Source organism: Morone saxatilis, unplaced genomic scaffold (genome assembly GCF_004916995.1).
Source record: "Morone saxatilis isolate NCDOM2014 unplaced genomic scaffold, NCSU_SB_2.0 Contig0, whole genome shotgun sequence".
Classification (NCBI taxonomy): Eukaryota; Metazoa; Chordata; class Actinopteri; family Moronidae; genus Morone; species Morone saxatilis.
The window spans coordinates 10,965,476-10,976,681 of NW_023339650.1; the positions used below are offsets into that span (position 1 = coordinate 10,965,476).

The following is an 11,206-nucleotide window of genomic DNA, read 5'->3' on the forward strand; positions in this document are numbered from 1 at the left end:
TAAATCACTGTTTTTAAATGGATCTTCTTAGCAGTTGACTTACATTTATAATAAAGGAAAGACTCATCGCACTGTAAAAGAAATGTATCACTTGGAAGTGTTTGAACCAGTGTTGGTGATTTTAAAAAAAAAAAAAAAAAAAAAAAAAAAGATTACTGTTAAACTAGTCCAATACACTCTGCCTTATTCTGTCACTCAGTCCACAGATCAAGGGCCGGACTGAGACTGAGCATGTGACAGCATTAAAGCTCAGAGGAAATTCCTCCAGAGGATGAGAACTAAGAGCCACGCAGGAAAGGGAAAAGGAAAAGAGGAAGGTGGAGTTGAGAAATATGAGTTACAAAATTTCATTCAAAAGGTGCTTGACTGTAGAATTCAAGTCATAACAGCTATTTATGTTTTTAAAATACTTGAATTGAAGTCCTACACAGATGCAAAAGAGGAGTTTTTGTTAAGGTTTTATGTTAAAACAGGGAATTTGGTCACCTTCCCTCACTCATCACAGATTTCAGCTGTTTGAATGTGTGGTGCACTGTAATTCATAGTACTGAATATCACCTTTCCATATGGCTTCAAGCTACGGACTTGTGCAGGGTTCAAAAGGGGAATCGGTTTACTCTGCAGTTATGTCAGCACATGACATCACGTGAGTGCATTCCTCAGCTGGCTCACTTGGCACGTATTTGGGAGAAATCACCCAGGCCAAGAGGAGGCTGGCTGACTGGTTCTCCCTTTATTGGGCTACACACAGTACAAGATGAGCTCTTCTACAGAAACCTTTCATTGGGAGCATCTTTTTTTTTCCAGCAAAGCCAAATAGCCTAGCAGAGTCCTTTTTCTGAGTTACCAGTTGCATTTTATAATTATCCAAATGGGAATATGATTTAAAATTGAAACTTTTCTCCTGTCTAATTAATTGTGTGGCGTGATTAAAAAGGCACAGTGTGCTCCACCATGTAATAGGCTTTGAGGTCCCCGAGGAGATGAAAAGACCCTGTAGACACTTAACTTGCAGCTCCATGCTAAGTTAATGCAAACGGTTAGTACTATATAAGATGAGGTGTTGTGTGTTAGAAGCATATTAACAGTCAACCGAATGGCTGTGGCTATTTAAAATTGCTACATTTTGCTGGCTAAAAAGGGTTTTGACATTCTGGTGCATGTACATGAGGGTTAGACTGATCATACACACACACACACACACACACACACACACCACACACACACACACACACACAACACACACCACACACACACAACAAACACACACACACACAAACAAACAAGTACAGCAGCGTTGAAGTAGCTGTTTTTTTCCTAATTAGCTGTTTTCAACTGTGTATTAAAACTCATGAGTTTACTCAGTGGGACTTGGCTGTGAGAACTGGCAGTATGATTTGTAATATGCATGCTGTAGTAAAGCATTACTTTTTTTTAAATGTAGGGGCTAAGAGTATTTTTTGTGCATTTAATGATAAAACATGGACAGCATGAGGTTAAATCCTTTTTGCCCAATCAGGAAACCTCAGCACACCTAAGCAGCCTTGTATGAGGTCCCCTCTGTGTATGTCTTTCAAGGATTTCTCTTGGTTTTTCTGATGAGATTTCCACAGGAGCTGTCCTTGTCCTCTGTTGAGGATCTGTTTGTGAGGAATGGTATTTTTGTGGGGTGTTATTGTTTTCCAAATGTGGTCTTTTAAAGCATTGTTATGCCGTAACATTGAATAAAAGCAATACAAATTTTTAAAAAAAGTAGATTAAACCATAATGAAAATAATTGTTAGTTTTATCCCTACAGATATTATTACATCTTCACTTGTTATACGTACCTATGGCAGTACAAAAATTGCACCGTACATTGCAGCCACAATCTTGAAGCCGTACCTTACACTGTTCTACCTTTGTGATGAGAGTTGTGCTGATTCACACTATGTACATCCCAATTTTACTGTTATTTCTTTCAGCAGGGAGAAGTGGATGATGCTCAAAGGTTTCCTAGCATTATCGTCTTGCTGCAATGGCCTGAGGGACTCTCTGGACTGAAACCAAGGTGAGAAGCATAGCCACAGCCAACTCTCCTTTTACGCAACTCCGCTGTGCAATGTGGCAAATAGATACTCCAGTCCAAACACAAAAATTACCAATTGTACAGTATTTCTTTAAAGATTAGACTTGGCCTTTTGTGCATCAGTAAAAACAATCCCAGGTGTCAAAACGCCCCACTCCTGCAGTATTTGTTTTATTGGCTTGTGTTTCTTAGATAATTTCTCTTGCTATAAAGGAAGAGTGTTTATGGTGGTTTTGTTTTAAAAACCTCCAGCCATTTTTCCAGATGAGCCACATAGTGAGAGCTTTTTTTGCAGATGTCAGAATTCAGTTTTGAACATTGTTTCAGTTTGAGGGTCTCCCTGACTTGTACAGATATACTGTGATATCGCCACTGCTGAATTCTTTCCCCCATTTCCACACAGATCTTGCTTGACTTTTTTTTTTTCTTCTTTTTTGTTGCTGGTAGTGTCCAGATCCAGCCGTTTTGTAAAAGTGAGGGCTGCATCCAATAGTCCCGTTGGTCTGCAGTATTCATCCATCTTGTGTGGAAAAAAGCTTCACTCTTAAAACCACCATTCCTTCTGCGAGGTTCTGTTACTTTACAGGTTACAGTTCAGATGGTGTTGGCTAGAATGTGTCTTTTAGGATTCCTGTATTGCCAGCAGTTCTTTCCTCAAACTAATAGTTTGCATTAGCTGACCTGACTTAAATTGCCGGACTTTCTTTTTTACTAATGTGCCATTTTATGAGAATATTTGCAACTTTTTTGTGGTCAAGTGCTTTTTCTTTCCTGCCCTCAATATGGGTCATCTAATGTAGCATGTGTGTTCAGAGTCTCCATCCAATATTTATATTTTGCTACATAAAAACCCTAACACAGTGTACATGTAGCTTACAGTTGACCTGCAGTAATAAATGGTGACGCTAATTGAATTTCCTATAGTGTCCTGCAGTGTTTCGTATAATATCTGTTGTGTTGTGAACATAATACAGATGTTATGTCAACAGTAATATTGTAGAGGCATAGTACACCTGAAAATTCTATTTTAAGAATTAATTTATTTGCTTAAAGCGGCTATGCACTGTCAGTGTGGCATAATTCATTGAAACTGCTGACTCGTTGTCTGTGCAGTTCACTTTTTTCCAGTGTTTTTAACAGAACACAATGAGGTCTTTTTACAGCTAAGATACCCAGAGCACAATGGGCTACAATAGACAAAGAATTACATATGGATATGTGGCAATATCGATCAATAATAATCAATTAAAAATACCTTGATTGACCCTGATACAGACCATACATGGATATTAGCTCAGAATGTCCCCATATTTAACCTTATTCAATAATCTGGTTTCCACAGTGACATCTGAATCCCCCCTCAGGCAGTGCTCTCAGCCACAGATGAATTGTTGACTAGATTGTTGTGGAGAGGTGCTTATTTATACCAGTTAATCAATTTTGCCATCCCCTGACTCTGTCTCTCTTCCCTCTTCTTGAATCAAGCTCTCCTCCTCTCTGACAGCCAGAGCATTCTGTGCTTATTATACAGAAAACCCCTCCCCTTCCCATCCTGCGACATCTTGAAGTGACTGCCAGTGTTAAAGATTCATGAGCCTGATCAGCTTTCAGTAAATGTGTGTGTGGGGTGGGGGGTGGTCTGGCTCTCGGTTGCACTCCGGCACTTAGAGCCATTACCTTGCCGTGATTCTAGAGTAGGACTTGGTAGCAGGCAAGGTGCGTACCTCTCTGTGTACTAAGTCAACCACAGTGGTCTATTTGTGTGTTTTTGTCATTTGAATGAAGTAGATTTGTGTACTGAGTAACCACATATACTTGGCGGGGGGGGGGGGGGGGGTTGGGGGGGTGTTTTAAATGTATTTTAAGCTGAATTTTAAACTGAATAGGGCGCACAAATAGGCAAGTGATAAAAAGTGAAGCTTAAGAGAGGCTGAGAGTTGACTATATGCACATATATAATGTAATTCTGTTCCTTAGCAGTGATTGTATATGAACATACAGCCTCTGAACAGTGACACCCATGGTCTACTGAACACATCGTCATCACTCATTGAACCTTCTCCGTGACCCCATTTTTTGTTCCTTTGTTTCCTCGTCTTTCCTTATCTCTCTCTACAATCTGATCTATCATTTTCTCCCATCTCGTTCCTGTCATTGATCTGATTCGCTCTGTATGTTCGCAGCATGACATGCTCATCCACTCAAGTCTTGTTAAATTCGCCGAAGATTCAAGGTTTCAAATTCACGTTCTTTAATCTCTTTCAATCTATCATCCAGCAATCATAACATTGCCTCCCCATGCCTCTCCTTGAACCCAAACCTAATATCAGAACATCTGGTTCAAGGTAACGGCAGCTGTCAGCAAGGCAGAGTTCACCACAGACCCCCACCCCAAGTTTGCATTCTGTTGAATTGATATTATTTTCAAATACATGTTTGTGTTTAAATACCATCTGACATGGTTCCAACATGTTTTCTGTGTGTTTTTGCTCTCTCAGCACTTCTTGCTCCAACTTGGCAAATATTGAGATGTAACAACGAGAAGACACAAGTCCTCCCCTGGGCCGCCTCCCCCCCTGTCATGATTTTCCTCATTCAGTTTGGGGAAATAAATGTGCCCATGTTGGGCAGCCCTCCAGAAGCAGTCTTTAATTGGTGGCGCTCTTGTTCTCCAAATTCCTTTCTCTCTCGGGGCCTGTTGTGCCAAGAAGCCATGTGAGGACGAGATTACACACCAGCAAGACATTGTTTCAGTGCTTCGCAAGTGGTTTTGCCAACTTTCTGGAAGGCCCCCCTCATTATTATATGTGCAGAGACTATCAACCTTCCAATAGCTTTTTGATGGGCAGTTTAATGCACAGTCATGCCCAGCACTCTGTGAGCATCGCAGAAGCACTGGGTGTGTCTTTATAATCAAACCCTGCTAAACCCACATGATACGGAATGGCACACTGGCAACATGGCCCTCTCCCCTTGGCAATCAGACGATGATTTTTCCCCTTTTGGCATCCATTTTTTCGCCCCTCCATTATTCGCATTATTCTATGACTGGAATGGGTGATTCAGTGTTTTTAAAACCCCCCCCCCCCAGTATTGTGCATGCAGCCAGGCATGGTGCGGTTATGGCAGCTGAACTTGGTTAAAGAAAAAAACCTGTCTTGTAGTTAGACATGATTGTTTGAACACAGTGTCACAGATGTAGTCACAGTGGTTTGTTTGTTTGTTTTTGTTTTTTTTTGTTTTGTTTTTTTGGAGAAAATGCATTACATTACAAACTACTACTAATATAATATAATATAATACTAATATACACTCATTGGTCACTTTATTAGGTATATGTAAAATCAAATGCGAGTGAGGTATTTTAACTCCAGTCCACTATAAGATTTGTAAAGATACAACGGTTGCACTGGATTGTATTATATTGTATCTGTGTACCTAATAAAGTGGCCAGGGGGTGTATATAAAAATGTGTGTAACAGTGTAACATATGTAATATTTAAATGTTACACTGTTACGTCTTACATGACCCCACAGGCAATATTTTTTTAATTACAACCTGCCGAAAGTCCTTTATTTGGATGACAGACATTTGTATGATGATGAAATGGTATGGTCATACCTTCACAGTATGAATGAGCTAAAAATGAATTATGTAGGTGTATTATTAATTATCACACATAAGAAACCATTATAGCCACCACTTAACCGTGGTCTAATTGTCTTATTTTGTTACTTAATTTTTAAGGCATCAGTGATTGTACACCTTGTTTTAGCTTGTTACCTTTCAACAGTTTCCTTCTTACCCTCAAAATTCAGTAAAAGAGGTACATTTTTACATCACTGTCACATTTGTTGTAAAACTGATGCACAGGAGATGACATCGCAACAGACTCTGGAGGCTTACCACAGTTGACATATGCCAATAGCACCATGTCACCGTGCCGTCTGATATCGCGGTTTCAGTGTAAGTTTTCCTGGCAATGTGTGTCCTCTATTAGGTGAAACATTTTGTATCACGGCATTTAGATAGCTTCATGGCCTGACAGGTGCAGTTAGTATTCATTTGTTGTGCTTTTGAGGTTTATTGCAGTCTGATAGAGCATGTCATGCACAGGTTGTACCAGCTGAGTTTGACAGGAAGAAACGCTGTCATCTCCAGCACTCCGGGCGGCAGCAGCCCCTTGTTGTCTCTGCATTCCTCCCTCGCCAGACTGGTTGGCTCCAGCTCCGTCCTGGAGAGTCTGCTCTTGTGACACCCAAGACATAAGCAATGACACACACTTATGATCACCTCCCTCAAGTGCACCTAGTGCTTTCAAAGTCAATTGATTTTTCAAACTTAAACTTGTTTTTATCTGTGTGTATTCTTTTTGTTCTTGTTTGGTCAAATGTGGGCATTGTTAATTTGTTTGTGTCATTGTATACAGTTTTAATATTTCACATATCTCTTAGAATATTATGGAGATATTAAAACCTCATGGTCATGTATTAGTCTAATATACACGTTCAGATATTGGAATATCGTCAATGTTGTGTTGCTGAGGCAGTGGTTGTGGCTGTTTACAGTGGTTTAATAACCTAACCCTTCATTTAGCCTTGTGAGTCAGTCACACCGATAGGCCATGGTGAAGATGAAAACCTGTAATGAAGTGAGAAGTGTTGAGTTCACACTGGCAGGGCAGACCTGTCAGCACACAAATATACAATTATGGTTGCTGTCTTATAAGCGTGTTTGTGTGAGAGGGATGGGAAGAGGCGGGGAGAGTCTGAGTAGAGGTGTTTACTACACTTATGTAAGGGGAAACCTAAGCTCATCACAACTTCAGAGTAGCAAAACAACTTCATGGAAGGCTACCTGCTCCAATTAACCTCATGTTCCCAGCATCATTTCCAGTCAGATCTTCAGTCTGTACTTTCCCAGTGATCGTCAGCCTACCAGTGCTTTGCCAGCAACAGCAAGCAGTTGGCCAAACAAACTGTAGATAGCAGTTCATACTTCAAGCGTAAGATGCATCCCCCCTTTAGCAGATGATCATACAGACTTTTTCCCAAAAAGATGACATCCTTTTCATTATCCTTTGACATTTCCAAAAATTTGGAAAATATGAGAAATTGTGCATTTTTTAGGGGGAAGTTTATTTTAAATAAAAGCAGGTGCCACTTTTTCTTTTATCCTTTCTTACTTGAATGGAAATATGGTGTGAGTAGCTGTATTTCCCTTCAGCACTCTGGCTCAGATGATTTCACACTGTCTGTGACTAACATAAGGTAGCTTGCAGTAACTGATGGGCCATATGTCTCAACTTACAATACTAATGAACTAAATGACCTGACAGCTTGATGAAGTGCAAATTTGGTAGATGATGCCTTCCAGAATATGTCAATCAGTCAAATGCATAACAAGGTTACTTACCCAACCCCCATGTACCCGACATTGCAGTAGTCAGTGATATCTGCACACAGCACAGTTGTGTGAATGGATGGCAGACTCTTCCGCATGCACGGATCTATGCTCAGAAAGGGTGGCACCCAGAACCCGCTACAGCATGTGTTTCTGTATGTGCATATATATAAAGAGAGAGAGAGAAAAGTGTTACAGTCCTGAACTGCAAGGACAGATAACAATTATTATATACAGCACGATCTGACAAATAACTTGCAGTGTCCCAGTGGTTCTCTAGTCTCTTATCAAAGTCCTTTAATAGGCAGGCTGCCTGCTCCATGTTCAGCAGATCCAGATATTCCTCCAGCCAAGAGTCCTTAGTGATACAACCAGGTTTAGGCTCCTTCCAGTATGAAAAAATTAATCTTTTAGTGCATAAGCAACCCAATGTCCAGAGCCAGTTACCAGTCACTCCCACATTATTGTCTAGCCTTTGGCTCAGCAGACATGCATATTGGGAAATTAACATTGAAAAACTCTGACATGAGGAATATTGCTTCCATCCAGAGTATTTTAACAGCTGAACTCTCCCAAAGCAGTAATGTTACACATGTGTTACACCATGTTACACCACAGTTAGGCCAACACATCTTAGATAATCTAAACGGATTGATTGTAACTGATTTGATGTAACAATAAAAAAAAATGTCCCTCTTAACAGATTCCTTTATATTACTGTGAAGTTTTCAGTAAATAAAATTAAGTAGGACACTAGACCATAAATGTTTTTTTTAACTAGACCACATTTTTTTAACCACAGTTTAGTCTTAAATATTGAAAATGAGACTCATTCCTTTGTAATTCTTTTTTTCAGATGGCTAACGAGCTGTGTTGTCCACAGCAGTGAACTCGGTAATTGAGCTGTGTTGTCCTGTTGTCTTCACGGCCACTTAGTTGTGTCAGACATGACCTTTTGTTGCTCTTTGCTTCCCTTTTAAATGACTCAGTTTAAAAAGGTGAAATTGGTTGTTGTGCTGTTCTTTTTCAATTGTCAAGCAACAGAAGTTTTGAGTGAATAATTTATGCATGTGTCATACGGAACGTTTTGGAACGATTGGTAGGCATCATCCTGGACTAAGCTCGGAGCTTGTGTCTGTGTCATCATCAACAACTCTATCATCCTGAACATCACTGCCTCAACATCTCTGATGACTCATTGTGTGTTGTGTGTGGCCGAGTGTGTAACTGACAGCTTTACAGATTTATATTTTTCCATCACCAACAAAATGTTTGTGTTTGACAACCAATGCCTTCTATCCCACCGTTTCTGCTGTTTCATAGGACATATTCCTTTACGTTGTTAGATTTTCCTAAACACAACATCGAACCAACATGCTACCCTTCAGTTATTTCTAGGCATTACTGTGGCCTGCGAAAGCCCTGGCAAGAAAGAGGAACTTTCCCCTAGTGGCCGATGTTGACAATTAACTCGGTGACACATCTCTGTACAGTAAGTGCTAACACCAGTGCCCAGCTGTTTATAGCTGCCCAGAGATCCAGGCCATTCTCTAGGATTAGAAATCCCTCACTAGTCTGCCCATGTGAAGATTGGACCCCCCAGCAACAAAAAGCGTTCTGCCAGCTTGCTGGCCGAGCTGTCTGGCTGTCTGCGTTGGTGTCATTGAGACGTGCCCGGTACTTCCAGTCTCTCTTATTTGTCTCAACGTACACTGACCCATCATTACTGCCATGTCAAGGAGACGAAGGCAACCAATCATATTCGCCCCAGCGGGACGAGCACAACCAATCAGGTCCAGAATCCCCATGGTAACTTGTGCTGGAAAGCCCAGGCACAACCAATAGGAGCAGAGAGTGCCACTTAGCTATGAGAGTTTAATGGCCTGTTTCTGTTGTCATTAATAAAAGCACATAACCTCTGCTATAGACACTTATCATTTCAGTGGACAGCACAGTGCCACGGCATAAAGACATCCTGATAGCATTCAAAAGAGCATAATGCAAGGACACATGCATAGTGACATTTGTGTTCATTACCTGTCCGTACACTGCGCAGGCCAATAGTACTCAAGTCACTTGTCAACAGAACGGTGGAAATGGGTTTTACCCTTCAGAGTCTCCTCTGCGTCTCTGGCCAATCACCACTGCTTTGACTTCATCCATTTGAGCACAGACCCTACCATTAGCTTTAAGTAGGTCACTCCAGGCCAGGAGGGAGCCAGACTCAAGTTTGCATGGTCACTAGCTCCCTTTTTAGTTTAGCCTGCTTCTGCTAAGCTATGCTATTCCTCCCCTGCTCTACATTGTGCTGTGCTGTACTCTGTTATGCCTTATGTAACGGCTGAGCAGTGAGTGGTGTGTGTCACAGCCGTTTCCATGGTTAGAGAGGCTGAGAGTGTATCACAACACACCATGCCCCAACCTTGTGCGCTGTGCTGGGTGAAAAAAACTTTCTTTTTCTTTCTCTAGGTCACTTTTCAGTCTTTCCTTTTCTCTTTCCTTCCATAACCCCTTCAAAGCAAAGGTCTGAAGATCACCCATCTTGCATCAACCAATATTGTGCGTATATTTTTTAAATGTCACCATTTGCTTTGGAAGACGACAAGTGTTCACATCTTCTATGCAGCAGATATCGCCCCATATATTGAAATCCAAGTCCATTAACCACCATGATGCAGATGATGGTGGTAATTAATAAGACATTGCTTTGATCAATAATTGATTCTCTTTCATTTAGTGGCATGGAGTTCAGCCTGCACTGACTTGCAGGGTAAGAGGAGGAGTGGAATAAAAGATATGTTGGTATGGATGCTCAACATTTGCACAAACTTTCCCATGGCTCTCAAGTTGTTGTGAATGATTTAGATTAAGAACACAACATAAACTCCTACCATAACCAAATGACATTTTATCTTTTATCTTTTAGCAGGCAAAACCCAAGATAGCAGTGTGTGGGGTGTGACAGAAATGGCCCTCAGCGAGCTTGTCACTTTGAATACCACGTAACCGTCACAACATGAATTCTTACTTAGCTCAGATCGCACAGCTCGTAGCTTGATTTCAAAAAGAGCAGACAAGATACATTAAATTTTTGAGTGACACTTACAAACCACTACAGGTGAAGCATCCTCGGAGGTACCCAGTAAACACACACGAACACATGTTGTGATTATAAACCCACTCGGCTCTTGCTGTGAGCTGGCTTTGCTCTGTATCGTGTAACGAATGGGTTTTTCGTGGTACATGGTTGAGCGTGCAGTCTGGTGCTGTGGGCAAAGCGCCGTGTTCTCATTTCAGTCTCTCTGGGGAGAGCCGCACCATCAGAGAGAAATGATTGAATCTCTTTCTCCGCTCCATTTTCACTCATTTCTCCTGGAGTGGATCAACCTGTGCCCCCAGCGTTGGATTGTGTGTGCGCGTGCGTGTGTGTATGTGTGCCAAAATTATGTTGCGCTCTTTTTATTACCTCACTAGTCTAATAACTACACTCCAAGTGAGTCGTGTGTATTATTACAGTATTATTGATATTACTATTAATGCTATTGTGTAATTATTTTCTAAATAATACAGCTTTGTCCATTTCTCTTGAATATTTGGGGATGCGCAGAGGCAGACTAGCCTGGTTGTCAGTTGTTCCTTTTTCTTTTTTTTTTTTTGTTTTGTTTTTTCTTAAGTGCAATGCGCAATTTTTGACTGAATATTCATGCCGTTACTTGAAGGTAAGTCTTGTAGAT

The 11,206-nt window shown here is 40.9% G+C and overlaps 1 protein-coding gene across 2 annotated transcripts in view; it reads left to right on the forward strand.

Annotated features, from left to right (window-relative positions):
- The window catches only part of ncoa2 (nuclear receptor coactivator 2), a gene marked incomplete in the record, with an annotated part of 54,326 nt that overhangs the window by 11,669 nt on the left and 31,451 nt on the right, over positions 1-11,206 (forward strand). For both annotated transcript variants that reach the window (XM_035665027.1, XM_035665110.1), the window contains 1 exon segment: positions 1,965-2,050.